This window comes from Equus caballus, chromosome 1, assembly GCF_041296265.1.
Source record: "Equus caballus isolate H_3958 breed thoroughbred chromosome 1, TB-T2T, whole genome shotgun sequence".
Lineage (NCBI taxonomy): Eukaryota > Metazoa > Chordata > Mammalia > Perissodactyla > Equidae > Equus > Equus caballus.
This window is the reverse complement of record NC_091684.1, coordinates 197,950,080-197,963,383: the sequence shown is the minus strand read 5'-3', so window position 1 is coordinate 197,963,383 and position 13,304 is coordinate 197,950,080. Positions and strand designations below refer to the sequence as shown.

Sequence of the window (13,304 nt, the reverse complement as noted above, 5' to 3'; positions counted from 1 at the left end):
TTTCAGTAAGTGCGTGGCTGTTTATTTTGGGTCTATTAAATCATGCCTCTGGACTGAGGACACTGGATACCATAGATGACAGGAACCATACTCAAAACAGGAGATGCTTACGTACTGGATACAAAGACCAATATCCTCCTCTCACTGAATCCCGGCAGCCAGATCTTCCCCTCCCAGCAGTATCGGAAGAGTCATCTCTGTGCCATCCGGCCAGTACAAGTGGAAAGACCTAAAGAGAGCCTGACATCAGAGCCGTCCCAGCTAAACTGCCCAGCTAGATAACTGCACAGTGAAAACCGTAGTTGGCCTGCCCACCACCCCACGCATCCAGAGCACGGTTGGTGTTCTAGTCCTCTGCTATTAAAAATGACTAAACACCCAAGCGTTATCAAACATATGAGGAGAGCCTCTACCATGAAAGAGAAAACAGCTGGGAGGGAGCACTTAGGGCAGACAGGCTGTGCAGGATGAAGAAAAGGTCAAAAGAAAAATAGCTTCGGAAAGATGTTGAACTGTGATTGAGTAGGATACTGAAAAAAGAAGCTGTCAAACAACAAGAGCTCTTGGAAAATAATATGATAGCTGAATAATTCAGTAGAGGGTTTAGAATACAAAGATGAAGACATTTCTCAGAAAATAAAAAGAAACGGAAATATTGGAGGAAAAACGTTAAGAAAATTAACAGCCCAGGAGGCCCAGTATCCAATTTCCCAGAGTTCCAAAAAGAAAAAAGAGAAATCAGTAGAGGATTGCAAGAAATTTCTCCAGTCTGGAGACGTTCAGGTTTTAGATTGAAAGAACACAGTGGATGAAAAAGCCCATCCAAAGCACACGATGAAAGTTCAGGGTCAAAGAGGAGATCTGTTTCCAAAGAGAAACGGCCGGTCAAATACCAAGGAATAAGAATCAGAATGGCTTCGAATTTCGACAGAAGCAGTTACTGCCTTCAAAATTCTGAAAGAAATTTCCAACCTAAAGTTCTGGCTCCAAATAAACTGTTAATCAAACCTAAGGGTAAAATGAAAACAGTTTTAGTGGTACAAAGTCTCAAAAACTCTGCCTTCCATATAGCCTTTCTCAGGAAGCTAGAAGATGTGCATCCTAAAAATAAGGGCATAAACCAAGCAAAATGAAGACAGGATGCAGAAAATGGGATTCAGCAAAGAAGAGAGATGAAGGAAATCCCCAGATGATGGTGATGGGATCCCCAGGGATGATACCCCACCAGGCACAGAGGACATGTTGAAGGATATTAGAAGCTCCTAGAGAGACTTTTTCAGAAAGACTGAACTAATAAAATACCTGATGCATCTCAGTATCTTAAGAGTTAGACAACTAGCGAAGAATGAGAGGTTCCCCCTAAACCAGGCTAAGACATGAACACAGGAGATCATTTACTTTAAAGACCCCAGAAAATAGGATGGAGGGACTTGTGAGACTGAGATGGATGAGGCAGAAAGGTCAATATAAGGTCAGTAAAGGGTGCATCTTTGAGGCCTTTGCTGTGTATACAACGGCAGCTCAGTTCCACCAGTTCTTGTAAGAAGCTATGTGATAGCTCCCACAATTGTCTCCTGAAAGACAAGTGGCTGGAGCATTTATCCAGGGCTCTCACTCCTCCTGGTTGAGTTGCTGCCAGGGGCATCATCTCCTGAAGGAGCAAGCTGCGCCTTGCACTGGGCCCAGGTAGACTCCTTAAGTGTCAGAGAAGGCCTGAGGCTGAAATCAGAAGTGTGTGCAGGGCTTGTTTCTCAGGGCCCCAGCGTTCAATCAGTGATGATATTTTTTCTAAGCAAAAACTTACCTAAAATTGAAATCAGACAAAAAACTGACAGTTATTAACTCCAGGAAGGCAAAATTTGTATAAAAAAGAAAAAGTATGACCAGTGGTTGAATGGCATAACCTTGGTAACAGTAAATATTAAAATCAAAATCGAAACATGATTATATGGGGACAGGACTTGGTGCTGTGGAGGTGAGGTAGAAAAGTCACCTCAATCCTCATCTTTCACAGTGGGAAACCAATGGATAATACCTAAAATTTTAAAATCAAGAAACAGCTTATTTAGTGACATGGAAATAAAATAATCTGCTAAAAGAAGGAAAAGTTGTTTTTGAGGTGAGAGAGGAGCCTGCTTTTTTGGTGACAAACTTTATAGGACTATTTGGTTATTTATGTGTGTGCCTACATTTGATTTTTTTTTTAATGTCAAAGAAAACTTTAAGGGGCTGGCCTGGTGGCACAGCAGTTAACTGCGTATGTTCTGCTTTGGCGGCCCTGCGTTCGCTGGGTTGGATCCCAGGTGCAGACATGGCGCCGCTTGGCAAGCCATGCTGTGGTGGACATATAAGGTAGAGGAAGATGGGCACGGTTGTTAGCTCAGGGCCAGCCTTCCTCAGCAAAAAGGAGGATTGGCAGCAGTTAGCTCAGAGCTAATCTTCCTCAAAAAAAAAAAAGAAAGAAAAGAAAACTTAAAAGTAAAATCTTGAACCAGTGCTCCATGATAGCCAGTGAGCAAACACACAGAGCAAGTCCAGCTCCTTCCACCTGCCTCACGCAGAGTAGGCATCTGGTAAGTGGTAGAGCTGACATATGCATGATGTGGAAGGAGGTGTCGTAATCAGGGGAAGAAAACTGGGTTGAGTAAATTAGAAGGTCTTGTGAGAGAAAGCATTTTCATCAAACTCTTCTTGGCTAAGCCTCCTGTCCAGCCTTCCCTCCTGCCCCCCTCCCAGCCCCATGGAACACCGGCACATGATCATTCCAGCCTCACTGCTAGACTCACAACGGCTTCCCCACCCCGAAATTCTGATTTTTCACCAAAAATATAAATCCTTTACTTCACTCAAGGCACTCAGGTGAAGCTAAACTTTTACCTGACAGCTGTGACTGCTTCAGCCAGACCCCTGTCTGTGTTTCAGAATTTCTACCGCACGTATAGATTGTACGTCTCAATGTTAACACTCAGTTGTCACTTTCGAACCACACAGCACTTAGCCCTTAGCTCAGACAACTTACTGACCCATCTGGACCTCCGTCTCCTTATCTGTTGATAGGAAATAATGGCCACTTCATGTGGCTCTTAGGAGCATTAAGTGAGGTCATGTGCACTGAAGTTTATTTTCACCAGGAAGTTAATTGAGGGCATAAGGAGCACATTTTCATTCTTTAGTTGTTCCTGTCATTGTGTGTCACACGTTGGTAGACTTGTCAGGGGGATTTTTGTTTCTTTTTTGAGGAAGATTAGCCCTGAGCTAACTGCTGCCAATCCTCCTCTTTTTGCTGAGGAAGACTGGCCCTGAGCTAACATCCATGCCCATCTTCCTCTACTTTATACGTGGGACACCTACCACAGCATGGCTTTTGCCAAGTGGTGCCATGTCCAAACCCGGCATCCGAACTAGTGACCCCGGGCCACTGAGAAGCGGAACGTGTGAACTTAACCACTGCACCACCAGGCCAGCCCCAGGGAACTTTTTTAATTCTGCTTTTTTCAAGTTTCTTATAAGCTTTTTCATTAGAGAAATAACCAATATCTTGTACCAATGGTCCAAGAAACTCTCCCATACCAACCCTAGCAAAAGGGATCATTTTAGGTTTTAATGAGAATTTCAGACTGTTCTTAATTCGTCTTTCTTAGGAAAAAAGCAGGAAACATTTGTTAAAAATCTGCTACATTGAGAGCCAGCCCTAATGGCCCAGTGGTTAAAGTTCAGCATGCTCCGCTTCAGCAGCCCAGGTTCAGTCCCCAGGCTCAGAACCACACCACTCGCTTGTCAGTAGCCATGCTGTGGTGGCGGCTCACATAGAAGAACTAGTAGGACCTCCAACTGGAATATACAACTATGTATTGGGGCTTTGGGGAGGTAAAAAAAAGAGAGAGAGAGGAAGATTGGCAACAGATGTTAACTCAGGGCAAATCTTTCCCAGCAAAAAAAAAAAAACCTACTGCATTGACATCAGGAATAAGTCCAATATTCTCACTCTCACCACTCGTTCATTGTCTTGGAGGTCCTAATCAGTTCAATAAACCAAGAAAACTAAGAAAAAGAAATAAAATTAAAGTAAAGGATTAAAAGATTTAGAAAGGAATAAAAATGCTATGGTTTGCAAATAAACGTTAGAAATCATAAGTGAATTTGGAAAAGCAGCTGGATGCACTGTCAACATAAAAAAGTTACATATACATAAACTTGCAATACACAAAATGAAATTTTAAAAGGATACCATTTGTAATATAGAAAACCATCAAATATCTAGGGAGAAATAAAATGACATGCAAGATCTCTGTATAAAACTACAAAACATTAATGAGAGAAGTTAAAGAAGTCCTGTTAATGAGTTAGGTTTGATATTGCAAACATGTCAGCTGATTTAAAGATTCTGTGTGACTACAGCAGGTATTTTATGGAAATTGACAAGTTGATTCTACAATTATATAAAATGCAAAGGGCCGGGAATACTCAAGGAAATCTTGAAGAAGAAAAACAAACCTGTGAGTCTTAGGCTGCCACATTCCTAGAGTTAGGATAAGGCTTCTCTAGCAGGTAAGATAGTGTGACATTGGCACAAAGATAGACGATGAAATACAGTCGAGTCCAGGAACAGACCCCCACTTGGTTACCTTGTGTAAGACAGGTGCACTGCAGTGGAGTGAAGGAAAGGATGGCTTCTCAATAAATTATATGGAAAACAATAATGGAAAAGCAAATTAATCTTGACAGCAACTTCACACAATAAACAAAAATACTAAATAGATTATAAAATATATAAAACTATAATGCTTTTAAAATAAAACATAATATCTTCATGAACTCAGAATAAGCAAAGATTTCCTAAATAATACATTAAGACTTTGACTTACAAGAAAAAGTTGATAAAATGGACTTAAAGATGCTCTGTTCATCTAAGGGCATCTTTAAAAGAATGAAGAGGCAAGCAACAAAATGGAAAAGAGGCTTGCATTACATATATCCACAAAAGACCTACCCAGAAGATATAAAGAACTTCCACAAATCAATAACAAAAAGACAGACAACCCAACAGAAAAAATGGTCAAAAGATTTTGAACAGGCATTCCACAAAAAGGTAACATCCAAGTAGTCAATAAATATGTGGAAATATATTCAACTTCCTTGGTTATCAGAGAAATGCATATTTAAAAAAAAACAATGCAGTAGTTTCACAGCCCCACCAAAATGGCTAAAATGAAAAAGACAAGATAAAAACAAATAGGTGAGATTGTGGAGAAACTGAGGCACTTACACATTGCTGGTGGGAATGTAAAATAGTACAACACTTTGGAAAACAGTTTGGCACTTTCTTAAAAATGTTAAACATGGATTTACCATATGACCCAGCAGTTCTACTCCTAGGTATGTGCCCTAGAGGAACTATGTCCACACAAAGACTTGTACGCAAATGTCCATTGCAGCATTATTCACAATAGCCAAAAAGTGGAAGCAACCCAAATATCCACCAACCGGTAAGCAGATAATTAAGATGTGTCATATCCATGCAGTGGAATACTATTCAGCAATGAAAAGAACAAAGTACAGTACTGGTACATGCTGCCATGTGGATGAAAATCAAAAACATGTTAATGAAAGAAACCAATCACAAGAGATCACATATTGCAGTGATTCTGTTTATATGAAATGTCCGGAAAAGGTAAATCTGTAGAGACAAAAAGTACACAAGTGATCACAAGGGGCAACGCTTGAGAATTGAGTGACTGTAAATGGGCATGAGGTTTCTTTTTGAGATGATGGAAATGTTCTAAAATTAGATCATGATGATAGTTGCACAACTCTGTAAACTTACTAAAAATCGTTTATTTGCAAAATTTAAATGACTGCATTTTATGGTATGTAAAATATACCTCAATAAAGCTAAACAGAGAGAGAACATCCAAGGAGTCAATAAACACTTAAGATATTCAACTTCATCAGTTACCAGGGAAATACAAGTTAGGCAATAAAGCCACTACAAAGTGAAACCACAGTACAATGCGATTACACATCTGCCAGAATGACTGAAATGAAAGAGGAGACAGCGTGAAGTCCTGATGAGGATATGGAGCAACTGGAACTCTTACACACTGTTGGCAGGAATGTAAATTGATACAGTCACTTTGAGAAACTAAAGCTGAACACACACCTTGTAACCCAGCATTTCCCATCATAGGTCTACACCTAAAAGACATGTTCACTGAAAGACACACACAAGACTGTTCATAGCAGCATTGTTCATTCTTGCCAGAAACTGGAAACAACCCAAATGTCCATCTACAGTAGAAGGGATCAATAAGTCGTGGTATATTCACAACTCAAAATCAACAATCAAAAAGAACAGCAGAGCGATCAAAAAGAATGAACTTCTACTGACAACATGGATTTCAGTCCCTCCAAATATAAGGTTTTGTATAAGAATCCACACATTAAAAGTATACTGTATGATTTCACTTAAAAGAAGTTTGAAAGCAAGCACACTAATCTTTAGGATTAGAAATCAGGATGGTAGTGACCTCTGAGGAGGAGTGAGGGAATAATGATTGGGATGGGGCATGAGGGGGAGCTTTTAAGGGGCTGGGAACATTCCATCTTTCACTTCTGGGCAAGCTGTACACTCGTGACTGATGCATTTTTTCTGTGTACTTATACGTCAATAAAAGACCCTCATTAGATTCTGTGCCAAGACCCACACTGGGGAGACATTGACCCTATGATGTAGGCAGTGGGGTTCCTATTTTATAAATGAGAAGACCAGTGGTCAGTCATTGTCACGGACTGGGTTCTCTAGAAGCAAACATCAGATGGAAGTGAAGTGCAGGAGATCCATTTGGGGAAACAGCTGTGTGAAGAAGAAGAGGAAGTGAGCAGGAGTGAGCAGGGAGACAGCACAGATGTGACACCTGTGAAACGAGAAGGGGAGGGATGGGACTTGGTCGAGCCTCACACTGCAGCTCTGAGAACATCTTGGCAGGTAAATGGGGAGCCCCAGAGCAGAGACTGCCCACTGGAGGAGTCCCACATTGATAAGCAATGACTCCGCTCTCAAACCATCCAGAACTCAGTTGGTCATCAGCTGGGAGCAGCCTGGGGAGAGCCTGGCCAGGGTGGAGGCAAATGCTGAAGGCTAATGCATTTCCCACAGCAGGTCCCTCCCAAAGGGAGATCTGATGTCTACAACTGCCCCACACACGTTTAGTTGGAAAGCTGGGATGGATCCCGCGTCCATCTGTCTGTCTGAATTCAGACGGTCCTTTTATGACTGCTTAAATCAAAACCTATCAAATGTAGCGCAAACATCTAAGAAAACCATTAAACCAGTCCACGTCTCTAAAGGAAACATACAAAGTATTTGGAAATGTAAAGATAGGAGTAAAGGGCATTCCAGGCAGAGAAAATGTATCTGAAATAAACATTATTGGCAGTTAAGCTCCTGTATCAGGGTTCTTTGATGGCTCTTTGATTGTCATGGATTAAAGAAAAAGCTAAAGAACTGGGCTTGGAGAAGACCTAGGAACAGGAAGGAGCCAGCAGACAGTCTCTTTGAGCCCTAGGAGGAAAACACTCCAAAAGCCTTCTGCACTGCACTGTCATGCAAGACTCAGGTTCCTGGGGAAGAGGATCCACGTGGCCTAGGCTTGGTTAGCCCTTGGCCACGGAGGGTGAGGTACCTGGAGTGATGGTCCCACTGAGACAGAAACCCAAAGCAGAAGGAATGGGTGTTGGGCTTTTAACAAGGAGAAACGGATGCTGGGCTGGAAAAAGCAACAGATGTCGTGTATAGTTATAAACCACCACTTGGTGAAGCTTAAAAAACAACCACTCACCACATGTGAGTGAACTAGTTCATTAAATCATTATGATCTTCAACCACAAGTTCTTTCCTCAGTGATTTTGGTAAGTGTAAGATTTAGCACGCTCTAAATACCACATTTAATTTGGGGTATATGACTTCATCCTGGTAATGTTTCTCAAATCTAAATCTTCCTGGATTAGTTTCTTCACTGTGATTATCTCGCGATGGTGAGAAGACAGAGAATCCAGTGATGTGTATTGGTCACTGAGCACCTGCCAGAGCGCCCAGCCACTTGACACATAAATTCTCTGTTAAAGCACCGACTGTATCCAGCTTTCCAGTGTAAAATTATTTCTCACTTTATGTATCCTGAAAACCCGCAGTGGATACCACTGAAATTCCGTAAAGCCCAGTTCCAAAGTCTTCTTCAGGATCCCACAACCCTGTGCATCCATTAATAAAGCTTCTTTTACTACATAATAGGTAGGTATTTCTTTCTTTCTTAAGGATAAGGAACAATGACCCCATATTTTCCTCTGTAGGGGAGGAAGACATTTCCTCTACCCACTCTAGGTCCTTCTGGCCAGACTATGAATTAAATTCACATGAGACAGAATAACAATATAATTGGGGAGCGGCAGGGGGGACCCTGAAGCCTTGCCCCTGGGCTCAGCACTGGATGAGGTATTAGTATTCTGCCCACCCTGGGGGGAGTTTGCTCACACAGAAGTTGCTGAGCTACTGTGGGAAGGACGCATAATGACAAGGCTCATTGCAGCGTGAACAAAGGAGGGAGCTACATTGTGTGTTATAAGTGCTTCGGGTCAACTCAGAAATCCTGACAACCACCCTGTGCGTTAGGGAGTATGAGCGAAACAGTCAGGAGCAAAGGTCCTAGAGTCTGCCTGCCCGCGCCCCACTCCCCGCCTCACAGCTCCCGAGCTTCATGTCCCCAGACAAGTGACCGACCCAGTCTAAAACACACTGTCCTCAGCTGAAACTGCAGGAGAGGAGTGGTGCCCATCTCCTAGGGTTGTTGTGAGGCTTGTGTATAAAATGTTCTCAGCATGATGCCCGCGACGAAGTAGGCACTAGGTACACAGCCATTGTTGTTTAGGCAATAGTAATTATCTCACACGAGATCAAACACCAGTCAGAAGGTAGAAACCCTGTCTTCGGCTCCAAATCCAGGCTCTTTTTCCTACCACGTGTTACTCTACTGAGTGTTTATTGCTGCCTTCAATGATTAACGTCCCACGGGACTGCTTGTGTTATCCAAGGACACTGAAGCATTCTAATTATGCAGAGCTGAAAAGAAAAGATTGCCACACGTGGAGAATCCTCATGCTGTTTCACTGCTCTTTGCACTGGCTTGAGAAGAAAAGTCCATGGATCAGACCATGCCTCAGCTTCCCAAAAACTATACTTTCCAGAAGTTACAATTCTTTGATATCAAAAGCAATTGCAGTCCTGCCACTGAAAGGACTGCCTGTGATTTGACAGGACAGAGGCCACAGCATCTTCTCTGTTTGGTGCTAAACGGTGGCATCAGGTTTTTGCCTCCCCTTCAAAGTTCTTCTCAAATATTTTGCTCCAGCTTCCTCCAAACAAAACAACTAATGCAGCTGCAAGTCACGCTGGCTTTCTGGGTCACTGCCCCTTAGTCGTGCACAACTGTGCGCTCGTCCCTACTCCAAGCACCACTGCGCCTGGCCCTGTGCCAGCCTCCCTGGGTACTGAACCTCGCGGAGTCCATAAAGTTAATTTTCCAGACTCACTTTAGCCTGGTATGAACTCCAGACAAGGTAGCTCTGGAGAAATTCACGTTGACTTCCCCACCTCATTTAAAAATAAATTTTTTGAATTTTCGAAAAGAAACATGCACCAACATACACCATGTTCTGAGCCATAAAACAAATCTCAAAACATTTGAAAGAATTTAAATCATACAAAAGGATTTCTCTGAACACAATGGAATTAAACTAGAAATCGAGAACAGAAAGATATCTGGAAAATCCCCAAACAGTTGGAAATTAAACAACACACTTCAAAATAACCCATGGCTCAAATTGGAAGTCACAAGGGAAATTAGAAAATATTTTGAGTTGAATGGCAATGAAAATACAACATACTAAGATTTCTGGTATGCATTTAAAGTGGTGTTTAGAGGAAAATTTATGGTATTAAAGGCTTATATTAGAAAAGAAGAAAGATCTAAAATTAATGGTCTAAGCTTCCATCTTGAAAAACTAGAAAAACAGCTAAAAGTAAAGCAAGCAGAAGGAAGAAAACAATAAAGGGGTGAAATCAATGAAATTGAAAAACAGAAAAACTACAGAGGAAATCAATTAAATCAAAGCTGTTTCTTTTAAAAAAACCAATAAAACTTGTAAGCCTTAGTCAAACTGATAAGGAAAAAGAAGGAAAAAAAACTTAAACTACGAACAATCAAGAATGACATAAGGAACACCACCATGTACTCTATAGACATTAAAAGGGTCATAAGGTAATATTATATATAAAAAACTTTATGCCCATAAACTTAAATATGTAGGTGAAATAGACAAATTCCTTGGAAGACGCAAACTCCCAAAGCTCACTTAAGAAGAAATAGATATTCTAATAGTCCTGTATTTTACTAAAGAAATAGAATTTTTAATTAAAAACAGTTGAACAACGAAAACTCCAAGCTCAGGTGGCTTTACTGGCAAATTCTACCAAACATTTAAGGAACAGATAATACCAATTTAATGTAAACTTCTCCAGAAAATAGAAGAGAAGGAAACACTTCTTAACTCATTTCATGAGATCAGCATTACCCTGATACCAAAACTAGACCAAGACATTACAAGAAAATTATAGATCAATATCTCTCAGAAACATTAATGTAAAAATCCTCAATAAAATATTACTAATCAACTCCAGTAATGTGTCAAAATGATAGAACATCATAACCAAGTTGGTTTTAGCCCAGGAATGCAAGGTTGGTTCATCATTTTCAAATCAATCTATGTAATTCACTAGACCAACAGACTAAATAAGAAAAATCTAAGATAATCTCAATAGATAGAGAAAAGCACTTGACAAAATTCAACATCCATTCATTATTTTTAAAAAACACCTCTCAGCAGTTGGAATTAAAGAGAACTTTCTCAGTCTAATGAAGGGCTTCTGTGTTAGTTCTATTGCTGCATAACAAGTAACGCCAAAACACAAACATCAAATATTTATTATCCCACAGTTTCTGGAGGTTGGGAATCCAAGCATGACTTAGCTAGGTGCGTCTGAATCAAGTCTCTCACAAGATTGAACTTGTGTTGACAGTTGGGGCTACAGCCTCATTTGAAGGCTCACTGGAGTGGGGGCGATGTGGAGAGATCTACTTCCAAGCTCACTACATGGTTGTTGGCAGGATTCAGCTCCTTACAGAATATGGGACTGAGTGCCCAAGTTCTTCTTGGCTGTTGGCCTCCTCAGTCCTCGCCATAGGGCGGCTCACAACATGGCATCTGGATTCCCTCAGAGGAAGTGAGCAAGCGAGTACAAGAGAGGACCCAAGGTGGTAATCACAGTCTCTTTGTAACATGATATCAGCAGCGATATTCCATTACTTTTGCCATGTTGTTCCTTAGAAACAAGTCACTAGGTCAAGTCTACACTTAAGGGCGTGAATCCCAGGAGGCAGGGATCGTAAGGACCGTCCTAGAGGCTGCCCACCACAGCATCTACAGCGATCTAGCCAGCGTCCTACCTAGTGGTGCAAGCCCGAATGCTTCCTTTCTCAGACCAGTGATAAAGACGTCTGCTCTCACCACTCCTGTCTGATAGCACACTGCAGTATGAGAAAAAGCACAAAGACACACCAGTTAGGAAGAACTAAAACTGTCCCTGTTTGCAGATGGCATGATTGTGTACATAGAAAACCCCAAGGAATTTACAAAAACCATCTAGATCTTATAAGTGAGAAAACATCCGGGTGGCAAATGAGCATATGAAAAACTGTTCAACATTAGTCATCTGGGAAATGCAAATTAAAACCACAAGAGGGCCCGCCCATGGCCGAATGGTTAAGTCCATGTGCTCCACTTGGGCGGCCCAGGGTTTTGCTGGTTCCAGTCCTGGGCGCATCAGACCTAGGCTGCTTGTCAGGCCAGGCTGAGGCGGCGTCCCACATAGCAGAACTAGAAGGATCTACAACTAGAATATACAGCTATGTACCAGGGGGCTTTGGGGAGGAGAAGAAAAAGAAAAAAAAAAAGAAGACTGGCAGTAGACGTTAGCTCAGGGCCAATCTTTAAGAAAAAATAAAAATAAAAAAAATATAACCACAAGAGGCAATTATCCATCTATCAAAATGGCTAAAATCAAAAGAACTGAATGCAAAGTGCTGGAAAAGGTGCAGAGTAACTGGAACATTGCTGGTAGGAATGTAAAATGGTAAACATTGGAGAATATATTGGCAGTTACTTACAATAACACGTCCTGGCCATACGACCCAGCAGTATCCCTGTAAGTATTACTTTCCTAAGAGAGATGAAAACATATGTTCACCAGAAAGACCATGCATGCATGTTTACAGTGGCTTGGTTTATAATCAGCAAAACCAGAAACAACTCAAATGTTCTTCAACTGGGAATGAATGAACAAACTATGGTTTATTCATACAGTGGAATATTACTCAGTAATAAAAAGGAATGAACTACTGATAAATGCCAACAACGCAGATGAATCTCAAATGCATTACGTTAAGTGAAAGAAGCTTAGCCTCAAAAGGCCACATAATGTATAATTCCACCTATATGACATTCTGGAAAAGGCAAAACTACAGAGACAGAAAACACATGAGTGGTTGCCATTTGCAAACAATTTCTGGGAGGTTCACAGGTCACCTCTGGCCCACCCCTGGACGCCATCTATGTGCTACTGTATTTTCAAGGGGCACCAATCCGGCTCCTCCCAGCTCCAGCTCCTTCCTAGGCCCTATCCAGATTTACACTCAGGGCCATGCTGCTTGGCACTGGATTGGTCCCTGTTTCACAGAGAGAATGTTCACTTCTCTCCTCAGGTATTGCTCTCAGGGCAAACACCGGCCTCAGTGCTGGGCAGACGGAATGGGATGAATGATAAAGTTGCGGGAGTCTGCCCAGTGGCAAATGCCCTCATTTCACGATTTCCCCAGGTCCTTTAACCTCCCCACTGTGCTCAGGCCTGAGAGAGCAGGAGTCTTGGGAGAAGGGTGGGAATAAGGAACCTACAACAGGGCGGGAAGGCCCCCCCAGCCCAGAGCTAGAGGCGGAACGTGTGACTTTAACCCATCTCAGTCTTGATGCCTTCCTCTTCGTCTTTGCCCAGCTCCCTTCTCTCATTCATTCATTCCTCATTCACTCCTTCGTTGACTGGAGGCTACCGCGCTGACCAGGACAGACACAGAAGCTGCCCTGTGTAGCCGAGAACGCGGGGCGTATCCGGCGGCCGGCGCAGACCTCCTGGGGGCGGG

General features: G+C 42.0%; 1 long non-coding RNA gene across 2 annotated transcripts; it reads right to left on the bottom strand.

Annotated features, from left to right (window-relative positions):
- Positions 1-4,512: 4,512 nt before the first annotated feature.
- On the bottom strand, positions 4,513-12,793 carry LOC111769336 (uncharacterized). 2 transcript variants are annotated; one of them, XR_002802291.2, is made up of 3 exons: positions 12,279-12,793; positions 11,559-11,639; positions 4,513-4,644 (listed from the first exon to the last, which is right to left on the bottom strand). It is a non-coding gene; the product is annotated as an uncharacterized lncRNA (long non-coding RNA). The 2 variants fall into 2 exon arrangements; XR_011428807.1 differs by lacking the exon at positions 4,513-4,644 and adding an exon at positions 11,298-11,434.
- Positions 12,794-13,304: the final 511 nt, after the last annotated feature.